Here is an 18,242-nt window from a genome sequence, read left to right as displayed (position 1 = left end):
GAAAAACCTGAATCTCAGGAAGGATGACTAACTAGGCCAGTGTCATTTTGCTAGGAAGCAGGACTTTCTGATGCCCATGTTGTCCTCACCCTTACACCCTGCCTACCTATTTAGATGTTACTTTTTTTGACCAAACCCTCTTATCGCTGGTCTGGGAAAAAAAAAAAAAAAATCAGTAGAATGATCAGTAAGATCGGGCAAGTACTTTATTTTAAAGGTCAAAACCTGAGGCTCCCATTTTATTTCGGTAATGGAGCAGGCTGGGGTAGGGCGGCCCGGGTCGAGATATCGGTTACAAGGTGGATTCTGGGGCTGTTTTGTGGCAAGAGGTTTGCTAGCTGGCGAGCTCTCTTTTCAGGGGCATTTCAAATGACCTTTCCAAGAAGCCTGGAGATGTGTCTCCTACCTTCTCGCCCCATCCTTACTGTAGGCAGGAGAGCCACGAACTCTGAGGTTGAAATGGGGCAGGAGAGCAGGACACAGGGTAGAAAGTGCCTGACTAAATTGTTAAATAAATTACAGTTACTCCATATAATGGCATATTATGCTGCCATTAACCGTAATGTTTTCAAAGAATAATGACACAGCTCCGATTCACAGCAGTGGGAGGGAAAGGGAGAGAAAAGGAGAGGGAAGAAAAAAATCCAAACAAAACCCCAGGCATTCATCTCAGCTCTCAGGCAATGGATTGGCCCTCAATCCCACTTACTTTCTCCATAAATTGCCCAGTCGTTCTCCTCTTGAAGGAAAACTGTAATGGCCCACCCCCACCCTGCCCGAGTCCCCGGCACTTTCTGCTTCTCCTGCAGAAGCCCCTGCCTCTCTCCTCCCTGGTGGCTCCCAAGGCCGGCCATGGAAGTGCTCTAGAAACAAGGAGCTCTCCCCATCATTGCTGCTTCACCCTCGCGGCAGGAAAAGGAGCCATTCGTGCCAGCGCGAGACGCATTTTTTAATACTGTCCTTTCCCAAAACTCAGGCTTCCCCAAAGTTCGAGAGTGGGCCTCCTGACCAGCAAGCCTGGTGGCGTCTCCCCGAAAAAGGCACATGTAAGACTGTCCCGGAGACTATTTGCAGAGACGGACCCTGAAAGCCACTGGCAGCTAATTCAGCCACAGACACCCTGCCCAGTGTGCCTCGTGCCTCAAATTCCTTGTCTCACTTTGGCAGGCACATGGCCAGAGTGTGACATCCACCCATGGAAACCCCTTCGGTTGCCCAGAGGGGCTTGAGGCTGGACGGCCAAGCACCCAAGTTCAAGTTCTCCTCAAGCTGGCTCTTCTTTGTCCAGCTTCCCTTTCCACCTCTCCCAAAGGCACTCCACTCCCAACAAACTGGTTCACGTGTGGAGTCCCCAGGACACCTTGCAGAATTTCACCTCTGCAGCTGCCTCTACCTGTCTCCACTTTCTTCTTTGCCTATCCAAACCCCGTCCATCCTTCAAAGCTTCAGGAAACCTCTAGGACCTCCCTGCCCCAATCGCCTGTCTCTCCTCCAAAGTCATTCAGCAACTGTTGTTTTTAGCACACACTGCATTGCCAGGGTGGCTCTCTCGCTATGCGACTGTGTCCTATCCATCGAATCAGAGGCTCTTGGAGTGCAGGCATAATCCCTCGCGCTCTTCAGCATCTCGTGCAGGGGTAGCAGGATGCCTTTCCCTCCATTCTGTGCTCAGTCTGAATCATGGAGCGCAGGGGAGAGGGGAGACGGGGATGCCCCTTTGCTTTTCTCAGTGACTAGTCTGCCCTTAGACATGGTGTGGACTAACACACGGGGCTCAACCATTTGTCATAACGGGTGGAGGTAGTGAGGAAGGGAGCAAACTGTTCGGGAAGGACCCTGGCTGGCGTTCATCTTGAACCCGCTGGGGAAAGAGCAAGTGTCACTGGGAGGTGAATGAGGTGGGGAGAAGGATGAAGAAGGATCAGCTGGGGTGTGGGGGGGGGCGGGGGGGGCGCCAGCTCTGCCGGTGAAGAATGCACAGTACAGGATGCACAACTTTTCATGCAGGAAAAGTCTTGGCAAGAGGGCTCCAAAGCCACAACCTGCACGAGTTCACAGATCACACGACATGTCTATAATAGTAAGCGGCCAACTGACAGCGAGAGGGATCAAGAGCAGAGTGGGGTGGGCTGCGATTCCCCTAGGGAGGCTTCAGAACAGGGTTCTTCCGTCAGGGGGTCAAGCTCACTGCAGTGCATGTAGCCAGGCAGCAGGTGCAGAGGGGAGACCTGGGCTCAGGTCTCGCTCAACCACTTCCTAGTTCGGTGACCTTGAACATGTTATTTAACCTTTTGGAGCCTCCATCTGCTGAAGGACACCTCACAGGGTTGTTGGTGAGGCTCAACGAGATTATGAATGTGAAAACGTTCTGCTAACCCCACAAGCTTTGAATAAACATCAATTACTCTGGTTTCTGTTTTTGGAGAAACACTGTGCAAGGACACCACCTGCTCGGCAGCAAGGGCTGCCCTGTGTGTGCTGGGGATGAAGGCTGGAGGCTCCGTTTCAGCCAGGTGATTCTTATGCCGCGGAAGCTCCTGAGGGTCCTGGCCTCTCGGGAGGAAGTGGGTGTCGCGGGTCCCTGTAGCCCTTCTCCCCAGTCCCCTGAGCCCCAGGCTTTCCACCTCAACCCCCACTTCCTCCCACCTTGAGGGTGATTTAAGGGCCACTTCTGCTGCTCTTGGTGATTCATCCAGGTGCCCTTGGCAGGAAAGAGGGAGGGAAGGAGGAGAGAGGAAAGCTGGCCCATAGGAGGAGGAGGAGGAGATGCTGAAGACAGTCCCTGAGCTGGAGCTCCGTGTTCTCCGGGCTCTTTCCAGACCGGCTCTGGCCAGCATGTAGGGTGAAACTCCCCTCCCCGATCCTCCCCCGCATCTCCTCCTCTCCAGTGCTTTTCTGAACTGACAGCCCGCCTTCGAATACAAAGTTGTAACTCCTTTTTAAGGGGAAGCTTCTTAAGCAGGCTGGGTCCCCACCCTGTACCTTCCCACCTTCTGTTTCTATTATTTTCCTCTCTTTGTCTGAGACGCTGAGCTCCTGCAGAAAAGATCCTGAGCGCCAGGCAGCCTCTCTTAAGTAACAGGCACATTCACACTCATGCACAACCGAGCAGGGGAAGTGCTCTGGAGCCGGATAAAAGGGAGCCATGTAGGGCTGGGAGGTGGTTGGCATGCCCGAAAGAGATCTGTCTGCTTACGGGGCTTGTCTGAGCTGAGATGCACAAGCACGCGGTCTGCAGGACCCTTAACGCCTGGAGTGGCATTAAGCCCCTTGATGAGTAGACAGGGGAAAAGAGAGACTTCCTGAGACCTTTGCAGTCCTATCAGCTCGGGACATCGAGGACCCCCGCTCTAACTTTGAGGGAAAGTGAAGTGCACAATTATCAGAGAGCCTGACGCGGGGAGAAGAATGTGCTGGAGGGAAAGCAGGGGGAATGCAGGCTGGTGCAGCGCTGGGGGACCTGGGGCAGGAGATGAAAAGAACTCCCTGAGTGAGAATCTGGCCCGGATGATGAATGGGGTGTGAGAGAGGAGCCTGGAAAAGGGTAAACAGCCAGGAGGGAAGCAGGGGGGAGGGAGGGGTGAGGAGAAAGAATGTTGAGGTCAAAGAGCAGAGAAAATGCTCTTGGAGTGATTGATTCAAGATCCAACATGTTGCACACCCGGGTGGGTGCACACGTGCACACGGGTGTGCTTGCGGGTGCGCTTGGCCACCGCCTCTCGTCGCGTGCCCCTGCCAAGGGGTGAGCAAGTCTGTTTCTCTACCAGACCCATCTTGTGCCCTCTGGAAATCCTTTCTTCTGCTGTTTAGTTCTCAGGACCCGGTTCCCCCCTCCCCCATAATGCAAACAGCCATGTGTGCAGTGATTTGAGGGTTCATTGAGCATTTCCCATATGCTATGTCATTAACCTACCCCTCCCCCAGCCTGTGAGGGACAGCGGCCACAGCAGGACCCCCTCACAGGTGAGAAGACAGGTATATCTGGGGTGGAATATTTTGGCAAAGGTACTAGATGTGTTGAGGGGGGGACTTCGGGCTCCCGGGGTCAAACATGTCACCCTGCTGCCTGGGGTTGGAGGCAGGAGCCACCAGCTGAGATCTCCAAGGAGAGATCACCTACTCCAGGGATCGCTCTCTGCCTCCAGGTGGGCAAGACTCTGGTCATCCTCAGGGATGTGCTGTGGAATGGGGGGTGGGGCATCAGGAGCCCAACTCACGCTTGAGTTCTTGGGGACCCACCCCCATGAAAGAGGAAAAGGCCTGGTGGGGGGCATCTGGCCATCCACACAAAGCCATTTGGCTCCCCCTTGGTCCTGGCTGGTGGGAAGGCACAGGGTAGAGAACCCCCAGGGCTGGTGCAGGTGGTGGCTGATGGCAAGATTCCAGAAGCAGGGCTTTGTAAGGGGAGTAGCTGGGGGCCCCGTATCTGCTCGTATCTGTGGGGCAGAGAATTAGCTGCCTCTTCCCCCTCTGAAGACCAGCATATTTCCCGCGTCCCTGCAGCCAGCCCAAGGACAAAGGCATCTCCTGCCCCCTCTGGGACTGCTCTCCCACCCACCCACCCTCTCCTAGGTCTCTCCCCTGGCCCTCTGCTGCTCTGCAATTCCCAGCCCTGGCAGATCACTGATTAATTCAGGGCTGTTTAATAACCCTTCCATTTCGATGAAACAAGCTGTCTTGTTTTCTTTATTTTTAACACAGACTTTCGTTTCTTCGCTAAGCATCGTACTGTCATTTAAATTTCTCTGTCTCCAACCAAGCTGATAATAGACTGGAGTGAGCAGCTGTTTCCGTCCCGCTTATGACAACGATTAGAAGTCGGAGCTGTGCAGGCAGAGAGCTGACCAAGACTCGCTTCCCACCGGTCTGCCCCTGCTTGGAGACGGAGTACTCATTTAAACGTGATTACGGAGAATTCTGGCTCCAGGGGAGACCAGGGCTTAGCCCAGCCTAGCCTTCCCGGCACCCTGCTCTGAGGGGAGTCGTGGGGGCGAAGCAGTGAGAACCAGATTGATTTACTATGGAAGGAAGACCAGCAGCTCCGGGTCGTTCTCACGAGCCCAAGCCAGGGCCAACAGTCAACTTCACTTCCAGTGGAGCCTCTTCCTCCATCGTATTTACTGAGCAGCAAACAGGGACTCCAGTGGGTGGGGATCTCAGCTGTCACCCATTATACCTTTCTGCTCCACAGAGGAATCCCTTCTGGAGACCTGGCTGTCACCTTCCAACCTCTGTTTAAATTCCCTAAATGAAGTAGGGCTCATCCCCTCCCTCGGCGGCCCCTTCCCGGTCAGATGGCTCTGGTTAATCTCCCTCTCCGCCACCCTCCTGCAATACTTACACTCAACCTGTCTGAGCGTCATTTATTTGCCTCCCTCTGCCTCTCTTGCCATATTGCAAGCCTGTCAAGAGCCGGACGGTGACATTCCTCCCATTACTCTTGGCACGTGGTAGATATTCAATAAATGCATGTTCAAATCAAATTAAATCGTATTGCAATAACTTCAATCTCTGCAAGTAATGTACCTTTCTTCTACCTGGGCAGGCTTCTGGCGAAGCTTCCTGTCTTTCTCTAACCTGGACGGGCATTCTGCCTCTCCCTGTCCGGAGGTTCTAAATGGCTGCTTCCCGGGGCCAGGACCCTGCTTTTTCCTCCAGGCCCTGAGGGACTACACAGCTGGAGGAAAGCTTGGCCAAGAAAGCTGTGGGCATGCGGTGGGAGCCAATCAGGTGGCCTGGACCAGGGCCTCTGGATCCCAGTTCCCCCTGTGCGTTGGCCGTGGCTGCCTGAGAAAGCTCACAGGTGCAGGGTACACAAACTCTGGCCGGCCTGACGCTCCCCGGCCGCGTCCCAGCCAGCACAGTCTGCGGGCAGCTGCTTTGGTCATTGTCTCACCCTCTTCAAGTTGTCAATGCTGAGTCTATAGAGACTGAGACACAAACAGTGCCCACAGTGCCTCTCGGGGAGGGAGGGGCGGCTCGGCCTTGCCAGAGCCATTGACTGTGCAAATAGCAAGGCTTGCGGTGGATGGAAGAAAGCCGGTTGGAGCCACTGAAGAGAGGGGGGCCTTTCTACATACACCACATGGCGCAGCACCGCGGAGAGGTGGTCCGGATGTCCTGGGGCCCGAGGACCAGCAGAGGAGGGCAGACGTGGGTCCTCAGGGACTAGAGCCGCACCGTGAGGCACCCGCCTGCTCCCACCCAAGACAGAGTGGGGAGGTCCCTGGGCACAGCTGGGGACTGAGAGACGGGAAGAGAACGTGGCTAAGCGGGCAGTTCAAGAGTGCTGGGGTGGGCTGGGACAGAGGAGCCCCCACGAACGTGCAGGCCAGTGGAAGGCCACTCGCTGTGTGCCTCAGGGCAATCTACTCACCCAGTGTGGACTCGGGCATCACACCTATGACGTGAGCCTGGGTGAAAGCTATCAAACGCTCAGAAGCGTTTCTCAGGCATTCTACACAGAACACCCATTTCTATTGTCATTCAAGCTGTGTTCTCCAAAGTGATTTAGAGAAGAAAATCTAGGTGCTTTGTCGGACTCACTTTCCACAGCAGGCTCCTGGACAGGGCTGTCAACGCACAGGACCCTGTCCTCTTAGAGCCGTCTTCCTGTGCTCTGCACTTCCAACGAGGGCCACGGCTCCTTGTGCCTCGGCTGGATGTAGGGGAGCTTCTTGGGCTAGGGAAAGACAGCCGATGTATCTCAGCAGACACCCTGCTGCTTTGTCCAGTGATCAGCACCAGCCAGGGATCTAATCTCTGAGGCTCATGGTCCAGCTTGGGCTCTGGGTCCCCGCTCCCGCCAGGGTCCTTCATACTGAGTCTGTCCCACGACAGGACAGACTGTCCCTTGCATGCAGGAGAGATGTAAGCCTCATTGCAGGCAGGTGGCCAGGGGCCCGTGAGATCTCCCCTTGTCCTGCCATGGGAGGCTGACGCCCAGAAAAATGCCAACTTACCAGTTCTATGATACTATCGCTCAGTTCTACTCTTAAAGCTGCAGGCACCAAAACCCCAGCAGTAGCAAATTCAGAATTCAAATTCCAGCCCCACTGGTTAAATGTTAACCATGAGCCATACACGTGGCTTGCCTGTCAGTTTCTAGTCTCCATTGAGTCTTTTAACTACTTTTATATAGAAGAACCTTTAGCATATACATTTTCTTTAAATAAAATCTTATTTTCTCAGAAAGTTCCAAACAAATTCAGAGAGAGAGAGAGGGAGGGAAGAAAAATGTCCCCAGCTTGGCTTTATTCCTGCTCTAAATTTTAGAATAGTTTCGCACATTTGCAACAACTGTCATTTTTCCAAATCCCCTCACCATCTTCCTATGCCTGGCTCCAGAAACAAAGGCAAATGGGGGTGCTTGGATAGTCATGAAAAGCGCGCATTTCCGCCATACAAATGGAGAAACTGAGGTGCAGGGTAAGGGGCAGGAGCCGATTCTCCGAGAGTTCCCTGTGGCTCTCCTTGCCTCCCTCCTGTAATCAGAGAGCAAATGGTGGGTGGGCCCCAGTGGGCAGGTGAGAAATCTTATAGGAGGAGGGAAAAGTGACAAGTGTGAAGGAAGGCCCTTTGTTCCTGTGCATCAGGACCTTCTTCTGACACCAGATCCTTCCTGGCCATCTGTTCCGACACCCCCCTTGGTAGGGTCCAAACCTCCTATGCAAGGGTGCCAGGTGTGGCTTCCCCATGTCACATGCAGTTCGCAACATTTTCTTCAGTGTCTCCCAGAGGGGTTCTCCGGCCGGAGAAGTGAAGGGCTCCACACCCTGGGGGGTCACTCTTAGTGGGGTGGCGGGCTTGAATTTTGTTTACTTCTAGAGAAAACTCAGAAGAGTGTTTGCCCAACAGAAACCCCGGTGGTGTGGGGTTTAATTCCACAGAATGTCAAAGGACTTGTCGGGAAAGTCTAGGTGGCTGGGGTGAGGGTGGGGGTCAGTCTTGTCAGGTAACTGTGAAATCCTGACCGCCTCTCTCTTGGAACACGCTGCTACCTGCCAACACGGAGCGGAGACCAGGTAGGGCTCGCTGACCCAGGAGAGGGTTCTCGGGTCTGGGGACAGGGAGGGAGCCTGGTCTTCCCATCCGGCTTTGACCAAGGCTCCTGCTGGGGACCCTGAAGTTGAGGAAGCAGGCTCTTCTCCCTCAGGTATCTCTGTTGCTCGGGAGAAAAAAAAAAAATGGGAAGCCTGGGGAGCAGTCAAGGGAGGTGGGAGGTCAGAGGCCAACGTAATATTTACCCAGCCCAGCTGAGGGCTTTCGCTTTTATGAAGCAGGAAACCACTTCAAAGCAGCAACATCCCCTCTTGTCACTTCTGTCTGCTCTCTGGTCCCCCTGCCTTTACAGGGCAGGCAGGCTTTTTTGGTTTTTGTGGGGTTTTTTGTTTTGTTTTGTGTGTTGTTGTTGTTTTGTTTTGTTTTGTTTACCTCCTTTTCCTCTCCTCCTGAACCTTCCCTCTCTCCCTTAACGGGAGGAACATCTGCTTTGCCTCCGGCTCAGAGAAGTTCAACGGCGTGTCCAGAGTTCCAGAGCAGTGACACTCGGGTTCCCCTGACATTCTCAGCCCGTCTTGTCCCTGGATTACTCGTTCCCTCTGAGACTGAGCGGCCTACGACTTTGGGACATGGGGCAGGTACTGGGGTTAGTTCTGAAACCCTCCTTCCGCAGAAAAAGACCGCAGGCACTAGGGTCTAGTGGTTCTTTACATTTGGGGGGGCTGGGGGGGCCTGTCATAAACTCCTCTCTTCATACACACACATCATATACACATACAAATACATATATATGTTTACATATGCATACCTAGATCAAAGGCCTCTTAGAACCCAAGTACGCCCCCTTGTTCCCTCCATCCCAGTTCAGGGTCTGCCCACCCCAGATCTTACGCGAACAATTTTAAGGTGCAAGGAGACCACAACCTTCCAACACAGGACTGGATAAAGTTTTTACTTAGAGCCGAAATCTCCTTTTAACCACCCTTCATTTATCCTCCCTGATTTCTTTCTGGACAGAAACCTTAAAAAGAGACGGGCTCTTCCTCCAGGTAGCCAACAGGCCAGAGATGGCTCTCTTGCCCAGCCGAGGTGGAGGGATAAAATCCGAGTTTTTTCCTCTGGGGTCTGATCCACTTAATGAGTTCATTCAGGCAAGAGTGGGCGAGGGAACAGCAGGATTCTGGACACTTACATGTGAATACCGATGAGTAATAACATTTCCTGATGAACCACAGCGGCATCAAGCTGCCAGCTCTAGAGGCAGGAAAGGGCTGCAATTTGCATAGAATGCAAGGTGAAAACCCCTTGGGAGTGTGGGGCCTCCGAGATCGTGCTCTCGGATGTTGACTAACAGAAAACTACGGCGTTGTCAGTTTTAAAATCCGTGGAGGAGAATGAGGGGTAGTTCTGAGCAGCTGAGGAATGACAGAATGTCAGACAGTCATGCTTGACAGGAAACCACAGTTCTCAGGGACGTGAGTCTCTCCTGGAAATCTGCACCTTCCACGGACTGGAGCCAAAGCTTCCACCACGGGCGTCTGTGCCTTCACTTCCCCTGATGCGCCCTCCACCCCCGCCCCTGCCGCGCTCTTAACTCCATCCTGACTTATACTGAAGTTTCCTTGGAGGATACTTGGCTTATGTTAATTCCCCCTCCCCGCAGGATACTGTTTCTAGAAGGGAGGATCTATTACTTTTTCATACTTGATGGTACTACATTCCTACCACTGCACAAGTGACAGATTTCTATTTGTTTAAGCGTAAATGGATTCCAATTCCTGCTTTCGGTGTCCTCCTATTTGGTTCAGTGCAAGGGCGAGACTGGTGGCATAACAATTCAAAAACCAAGGCTAAAGTTGGAGGGGTTCTCCCGGGGTTCTCTCTCACCCCCCTCCCATCCCCCATCCCCAAACAAGCCAGAGGGAAGGGAGGGTGCTTAAACATAGGAAGAGATAACCTGGGAGGTGAGCTCCCTGACCACGCAGAAGAGTGCTGGAGGTACCTCTGTCCGAAGCCTCCTTCCTCTCTCTCTCTCTCTCTCTCTCTCTCTCTCTCTCTCTCATTCTTGCTCAGCTTCAGAGAGAATGTTGTTGTGGGGGGCACAGAGGAAAGAGGTTCATTCAAGGGCTTGTAATGCTGATCCCCAGGATCCCTCCCACCCCTCCCTTCTCAAAGACAAGTTGAACTTTCCGAGGGCAACTCCATTGCCTTTTATCTCCCATACTGAAGGTAATTTTAGCCAAGGAAAAGCAGGATTAAACTTTCATAACCTGATACATTTATCTGGTTTTTCTTTTTTCTTTTCTCTCTCCTCCCTTCCCTCCCTCTGCTTTGACCCCAGGTAAACAGAAGCCAATGGGAAGCCCAGATGAAATATCAGAGGTATCAGATCTGAAGAGATGCTACTTCCTGGCCCTCTGCCCATCCTCCAACTTCAATATTTTTCCATACTCCTGTCAGACAGTTATTATCTCAAAGCCTCTGGACTCTGCTCCCTCTCCATATTGTCCTCTGCTGAAATGAAAGGGAGGGGGGGGATTATGGTTCAGAGAAAGGTTCCCACTGAGAACATGAAGACCAAGTTTAAATCAGCGATACGACATTGACATGCGTTCAGTTCCTGAAAAGTCTTTTTAAAAAAAGTCTCCTCAAGGAGCAGCTTTGCCATCATCTGTAAGGATCTCGAAAATCCACATTTAGGGAGCTGGAAGAAGGATGGGGGGGGGACTTTGGGAGGGGGGTGGGAAAGGCAGGTGAAGGCTTGGGCCAAGAATTCTGCTGATAAAGAAAGGCAAGAGCCTCTTGTCGGCAAGCCAGCAGACAGGACTGCCTGCTAACTTGAGAGGGCATCCCCTTCCCCTGCCCCCCCCCCCAACACCTTGTGGGCCCCCCCCCCGACACATCTTGTGGGCCAGATCTCTCCCTTGCTGCACACAGTGATGGGCCGCCTCCACGTAATGATGGTGGCCTAGAGGTCCCACTGGCAATAGGACCCTACCAGCTGTAGTCTCTGGGTAGTGACAGCTGGGAGTCTCTAATATATCTAATTTTTTCTTCTCAAAAAAAAAAAAAAGAAGAAAAAGAAAGAAAAGAAAAGAAAAGAAAAGAAAAGAAAGGCACAAAAACCACTATTTAGGGCCAAGCCTGGTTTTCAAGAGCCCCCTCTAGTGGATATAACCTGCTACTTCAGCTTCCCATGGCTGCCCAGACGGAGCCTCCCCTTGCCTGGGAAGACAGAAGAAATCCCTTCTGCCTGGACTGGAGGGGTCTTTCCCACTTGTTTTGTGTGTTTGCTCTCAGCTCTTGGTGCTCCATTCACACTGTCAGTCTCTCTGTCCTTACCTTCCTGTGCTGTCACCCTGCTTCTCTGTGTATCTGTGACTGTTTCTACACCAGGACTTGGGTCTGTCCCTGTGCACCTGACTCCTGGTCTGCGTGCTTGGTTCATCTGCTGTTGGTTTTGTTTGTTTGTTTGTTTTCCTGAAGTTCAAGACACCAGGTCTGATGAACTGGAAAAGCTCTGATGTGGCCTGGGATCAAATGGCCTACTCCAAGAGCCCACATAGGGACCTGCCAGCCAGATCCCAGAGGCACTAGGACAGTCCAGTGTTCCTGGAGAACTTAGACAGAAACTCCACCCCCCCCCCCCCCCGCCCCGACCCCATGCCCCAAGCGAACTTGGGCGGCCCGGGTTGATACATATGCTTGAAACCTTGCATAACCCGAGTTCAGAGCTCTGGCTTTGGGGTCTTGAGCGGAACCAGTTGGCTCCCTTCCATCAGTTCACCCCACCATCCCCCCTGCTTCCCGGTCACACACGCGTGCTGCCCCGCGAACAACAGGGGGATGCCTGGTGAAGGGACAGCTGGCAGGGGGTGGGCAGAGGGTGCCCTTGCCAGGGAAGAGGAGGGGAGAGGGTGGGCGGAGGCCAGGACTGTGCCTCCGGCTGGAGCAGGAAGAGGAGACAGAACAAATGTTCTGCTGAGCCAGAGGGGGTCACAGAACACCTGCCGGGCTCCTGGGCTTCTGAGACATATCCTTTCCCCCAAGCTGGAGATCTGGCCAGGGCAGGGCAGGGGGTTAATGGTTAACCAACCATAGGAGCAGGGAACTTCTGCACTGCTCAGGCCTGAGCCTTTTCATTCAGCTCTCACCCTCCCTTCCTCCTCTTCCTTGACACTCTTACCCAGTAGGGACCCTGCCCCCCAACAAAGAACTTTCTCGCCTCTATTTCTGCCCTCGAATTCCAGATGGAACAGTGCGGAGCTAGATAAAGAAGTTCCATATGCCCCAGTGCCAGGGAATGGGGCCCCAGAGAGCCCGAGGGCTAAGCCGAGGAGAAAAGGGGTGTCTCGTTCTTACCATCCACCCCTCCCAGGGTGCCTTGGAACCGGCCGTTTGACCCCGGGAAGAACTGTCTTTCTTTTTCTCCACAGGGCTCACCTTTAGAAATGACCAAAAAAGAAGTGGACGCACACCCAGCCTTCATTTACTCTAATCAGGCATGAAATCTTTGTAACTAAGTGAAAAAACTGTTTCCCATAAGGGAATCGGTTCCATTCATCATTGTTGGAACGGAGCATATGTGAAGGGGGAGAAACAGAATATTCACGTCTAATGAATTGATAATAGACTGCCCCTGGGTGAGGGTGGTAGTGATGGGGGTGGGTGTGCAGATAAGCTGCAAAACGACAGCACCTCAGAGCCTGTTTCCAGCAGTTTCCTGGGGACAGTCCTGAATTATTTGTAGTTAACAGACTGTAACACAATGCTCTCGTCTCTTTAGGATCAGAATGGGGTGGGGGGGGGGTTGGCTTGGCTTGGAGCTCCCTACCTCTCCACTCGCCATGATAGACAGAAGTATATCTATCGGGCCCCAGTCTGTGTGCGTGGAGACAGCTGTGTGGCAATGCAGAGAGACAGCTGGGGAGTTGGGGGGGGGGAGGGCTGTGGTTGCTGGGGACAGGAATCGTCTGCCCCCACAACAAAGCTCATATTTTGGGGAGGCAGCTGTAGCAAAGGAGGCAGGCTAGAGACTATGCACCCCCAAATGGTGTAAATATTCCATAGTACCTGAGCTGGGGAGTTTAGCCTGCCGCCAGCCGGCACCTCGTCTATTTAACTGTGTCACCGGTTTCCCCTCCTGCTTGTGGGTTTCCTTGTAACATGCCCATGAAATAAAGATGAACGGACTCATCGCAAGTATTTGCAAATGGGAAAGGGGCCTACTGGAGAAAACCCTTTGAGGGTTTTCTTTTTAACCTCGTTTTAAGCACAGACTCCAGCCTGACAGACGGTGAACTTTTACATTCAGCACACCTATGGCTTTTGACAGTCAAGTGTGTTGGGGGGTGGATGGTTCCCAGCTCTTTGGGGACGGGGATAGGTGCTCAGCCCAACTCTGAAAGGGGAGTCGCCAGCCTTGCACTGACATGGTTTCTTTTAGGGGACGGATATGGGACAACACCCTTTGCTCTTCATGGGGACTTGGGTTCAAAGGCCAACCAGCCCCTCTGCCCTGCTCCGGACTGTGGGATACCCCAATCCTCCTGTCCTGTTAAAGAGAAGCGTTTCGGGGGGACTCTCCAGCAGAGGAGACCTTCCGGTACTTTACCCCTTCGGATCCTGCTAATCCTCACCCCCAATGCACATTGCTCCACATGTCATTTTCATTTAACTGCTTTGCAAGCCAATCTGCCCTGTCCTAATGCAATTTGCTGAGGACAGTGAGGGAGCAGAGAGGGCAGCCTGCAGTGCCCTCCCTTCATCAGCGGGTCCCTGAAGAGGGTCGCTGGGCGGACAGAGGGGAAAGGCTCTTTCAGGTAACGCAGGTGGAAGAAGGGACAAGAAAAACAACCTTGCCAAGGCATCTTGACAGATTGCTCTCAGTTTCCTTGGTTCCCTACCCCCTCTCCTCATTCCACTCCCCACCCCCCCCTCCAGACCCCCCAGGCCAAGGAGGAGAGATCACAGGTAATTAGTTCAAAGGGTGCTGTGCGAGGTGAAGGGGAAGTTAATGAATTCTCCTCTCGTGCCAGGAGGTCAGAGGAGAGAGGGCTGCTGCGAGCAACTCCAGGAGCTTTCCGGGGTGATTGCACAAAAGTTGTGCATTTCAATGAGGAATGGCTGAATTCCTCCAGCCACAGCTATCTCTTCCGGGGCTCTGTTGCTCTGTTGAAGGCCCCAGAATCCAAGGCCTGCCCAGAGGGAAGAATGAAGTTTCAAGGTCTGGGAAAGAAGCCCAGCAAGACAGGAGCCTGCTCCTGTGCGGGGAGGGGAGGGCTAAACCTGACTCCTAGTCCTAAAAGCCCAGCCCAGCCCAGATACCTATCTTACTCAGCGGGTCATAGACCCTGTCCACCGTGCTTAGGAATAGCAGGAAGGGAATGAATGGATCTCACAATTTTTGTGGGTTCCTCTGATCTGCCAGGCCCCCAAGCCACTGCCGCGAGCTCCAGCTGGCAGCCCCCCGACTTCAAACTGGTCTTGTCCCTGCTATATCCCTTCCATAGGCGCTTCTGGCATGCCACTGTTACCCTAGGATCTTACATTCCTACAGGAGACCTGATCAGATTCCACTGCCCATTTCATGGGGCTCTCATTCCTAGCCTCTTAACTGACTTAACTGCTTCCAAGTCTTTTACCCACCCCATCCCCCATGATCTATCACTCAGAGCTGAGTTTGAGCAGGCAGCTCCTGCTAAAGCAAGGGTCATGCCAAACAGGTGGACATTTGCCACGGTCCTGGAATGGCAGTTTCTGGCGACTCTCTTCTTGCCCATCCAGACCACGAGTACCATTTACAGAGACTACCTGTGGGATGGAGAAAGAGAGCTAGAATGTTCTAAGATCCCTACATCACTTGTGGGGTGGGGCAAGAAGGAACATTTGGAGGGAAATCTTTTCAAATGGTTTGTAAGAAGCTTTTCCCACCCCGGGCAAGCTCCTACCTCAGCCCCCAATCCTCTCGGGCTGCTCAAACCGGAGGATGGTGCGGATGGGTGCTTGACCACGAGGGAGCACGGAGAGGGTCATGGAGCACTTCTCCCCACTCAGTGCCTTGAAATCGCTCCCTGAACCTCGGGGACCCCGCGCAGACGATGCATTCCCCTTCCATTCCCGAGTCCCCCCCGATCGGAAGGAACAGCCAGTGGCCGCCAGGGACTCCGGCACCAGAGTGAACGCCCCCAAATGGAGCGTTGGCCACAGTGGCCTCGGGCTCCCTTTGCTCCTGCCACCGAGGCCCGCTTTGGGCGCCAGCTCTCGGGACAGCCCCGCAGCCTCCGTGCTCCCGAAAGCCGCAGAGTGCCAGCAGGTGCGTGCCTGAGCCGCGCCGCGGAGCGCCCTCGCCGCCAGGAGCCGGTGGCCGGCGGGGAAACCGGGGGCTGGAGGCGGCGGCTCCGAGTCCGCCCGCACCCGCGCGCACGCCGCGTTCCGGCCCGCGAAAGTGGCCGAGCCCGCGCGGGGACTCGCGCGCCGCAGCCGAGCCCCGGGGCTCGGGCCCGGGACCCCGACCAGGCAGACGGCCGCGGCAGCGGCGCGCGCTCGGGGGAGAGGGGCGGAGGGCGCCGGCGACTCGGAGCGCCCGGCCCCAGGCGCCGCTTACCCAGCTCGGCGACGTCGGTCTGTCCTTCCGCTCTCGGCCCGTCCGCCTCGGCCGCCGGCTGCCGAGGGTGGCGCGCTGCCCCTTTCGCTGCCCGCAGCTCCCAATCACGGGGACGACCAAATCCACATGGAGTCCAAATTCATTAAAATCCACGTCCAGCCGCCAGCCACTTATCTGTATTCCTGAAGTGGCCCCTCGGTCTCCGGTCCGCGCGCCCCTCAGTCCCCCGTCGCCCCGCAGCAGCCCCGCGGCGCGCTGTCGCCTGCTCGCGGGGGGAACCCGGAGGCGCCGAGGGGGCGTGTGGGGGTGGCTGGCGGTGTCTCTCCTGGGGAAGCAGCGGAGCCCCGGCTGCCTTCAGATTTTTCCAGCGCGACTTTACGGGCTCCTCTGACATCAGCAAGCCCGGCGCTTCCTTCCCTTCTTGCTCCCCGGTTCGGTCACAGTCCCATTTCCTCCGGGAACCTGGCTTTCTAGAGCTATTTCGGGGCTGGCTCGGCTCGCTCCGGCGCTCGCGCTCCCCACCGCTCCCCAGCTCGCGGGGTCTCTCTCCCGACCGCTCGCCCTCCCGGCTGACAAATTCCCAGCAACTGCGCTCGGCCACCCTCCCGCTCCAGTCTGGCGCGGACGCCGCTGCGCCCGGCAGCTCCGGCTCCCGCGGTGGCGGCGGTGGCGGCGGCGGCGGCGGCGGCGGCGGCGGCGGCGGCGGCGGCGGCGGCGGCTGAGCCCTCAGCGCCGGCCTCCCTATATTACCATGCAGCTCATTATCATAGAGGCCGCGCGCGTTAACCCTCTCCCTGCCGGCCGCGCCCGCCGGGCCGGGGCCGCGCCCGCCGCTGGCACCGCCGCGCCCGCCAGCCCCCCGCTCCCCCCCGCCCCTGCCCCCGCCCGCCGGGACTGCCTCCTCCTCCTCCAGCTGTCAACAAAGGAGAATCAGGTTTGGCGCGGGGAGGCCTCCAGGCTGCCCGCCCTGTGCCCAGCTCAGCCCGGACCCGCCGGCCACCTTAAGTGGCCAAGGGGGCAAGGAAAATCTGCCAGGGCCTGGGGATTCGGGCGGAGGCCTTGAGAGCTCAGGTGGTTTAGCCTGGGGTGCGAGGAGCTCAGGACTCAAGCAGAGTAGGTGAGGGCAGTGAGGATGTGCTTTCCGCCCCCCCCCCCAGCATCACCTGTCACCCCCCCCCCATCCTGCACACACACACACACCCTGCTTCTTCATCTTTAATATAAGTGAGGGGTGAGTGGGGAGGAAAGGGCCTTTGCTAATGAGGTTGAGAAGGTCTCGGAATTGGTGGGAGCAAATTTCCTCTGCTGGTGAATTTCAAAAAGCCAACGAGCTGTCAAATGAGGTTTGAAGTTGTTGTTATTAATTATTATTTTCATAATGCAAAGATGAGCCTTGCTCTGAAGCTCGAGCTTCCAGCTCTGTTAGGGACCCTGGGCATCTGGCATGCGTGGGGGGGGGGGGGGAGGGGGACGGACCAGAGAGGCGCTTTCCAGATTCAGGCTCTGGGAGCTTGCCTGGTAGGGGAATCAGAGAGGTGGAGGTAAGATAACTTATTTTAATAACCTAAGGTGAGAGGTTTCTGGATTCCGGATGGCAATGCCTCGGTGCTTTTACGACTATTGATTCCGTGCCATATAGTCTCAGTAAGTCTGCAGGGCCTGGAATCTGCTTTCCAAAAGAGGCCTGCAAGCTGGACCCCAGTGAGTTCGCAGGATCTGCGTAGTCCCTGCTCGTCATTAGAGCACACTCGAGTTTACTCAACATGTTCAAGTATTCTGATAAGCTCCATCTACTGCCCTCTCGTGGCCACAGTCCTCAGTGGTATAAATAGGAAAAAAAAAAAAAAATCACTCCCGGAAACCCAGGAGGGAAATCGCTTGAAATTCTCAGAGCAGGAGCTTAGAAAAAGGGGTTGGTGGTGGTTAGAAATTTAGACTCACAGGTGGTCGTGCAAATCGTCCATTCAACACAGTATAGGGTGTGTGTGCAGGAATATTTAGACGTTACTTCATCTACAGAAATTAGCTAATGCTTCAAAAGTTCTTTCACCGTTGTAATTAGCTGAAATTTGTGTCCCTGTGACTTTCACCAGTGTCTCCTGGTTGTGTCCTGGGGAGCCACCCAGAATCTGTCTAAGCTGTTTTCCCTGACCCATACCCGCTTTTTTCTTTGAACTTCTTTAGCATTTACTGTTGGCACCCCTCCAGGCAATTATCATAAGTTACCCTGTATTATTATTTATTTCTCTTTATAAGTAGATCTTGTCTCCCCATCCAGACAGTCTGGTCTACCCTCTTATCTCTGAGCAGACTGTATGTAAACCACAATTTAGTAAAGAATATGATTTGAAGAAGAGGGTGGAAGATTTTGGAGCAACATTTCTCCCATTTGTTGCATACATGGAACATCAGCCTGGCCACTACACCCAAGAGAGCCAGAGGTAGGGTTGAAAATATCCAGCTGATAAAGCTTGAGGCTGAAAATTAGGACCTTCTGGTTTTAAATCAAATGCTGTGTGACCCTGGAAGGGGGGGGGGGTCACATCTCTTCCCCATGCTTCAATTTAATCACATCTTGGGAAGATTAATATACAATTTAAATAATTGTTTCATACCATCTCCCCCATCCACAGTC

At 54.4% G+C, this 18,242-nt stretch overlaps 1 protein-coding gene across 3 annotated transcripts in view; it reads right to left on the bottom strand.

Annotated features, from left to right (window-relative positions):
- Nucleotides 1–16,283, bottom strand: part of PLXNA2 (plexin A2) — a 206,636-nt gene extending 190,353 nt beyond the window's left edge. For all 3 annotated transcript variants that reach the window (XM_047841079.1, XM_047841080.1, XM_047841081.1), the window contains exon 1: nucleotides 15,608–16,283. The gene's annotated coding sequence lies outside the window, so the exon portion shown is untranslated. The remainder of the gene's footprint in view (nucleotides 1–15,607) is intronic.
- Between the last annotated feature and the right edge of the window lie 1,959 nt (nucleotides 16,284–18,242).

This window comes from Prionailurus viverrinus, chromosome F1, assembly GCF_022837055.1.
Source record: "Prionailurus viverrinus isolate Anna chromosome F1, UM_Priviv_1.0, whole genome shotgun sequence".
NCBI lineage: Eukaryota > Metazoa > Chordata > Mammalia > Carnivora > Felidae > Prionailurus > Prionailurus viverrinus.
Note: the sequence above shows the minus strand (reverse complement) of the source record. Positions and strands in the feature narration are given on the sequence as shown.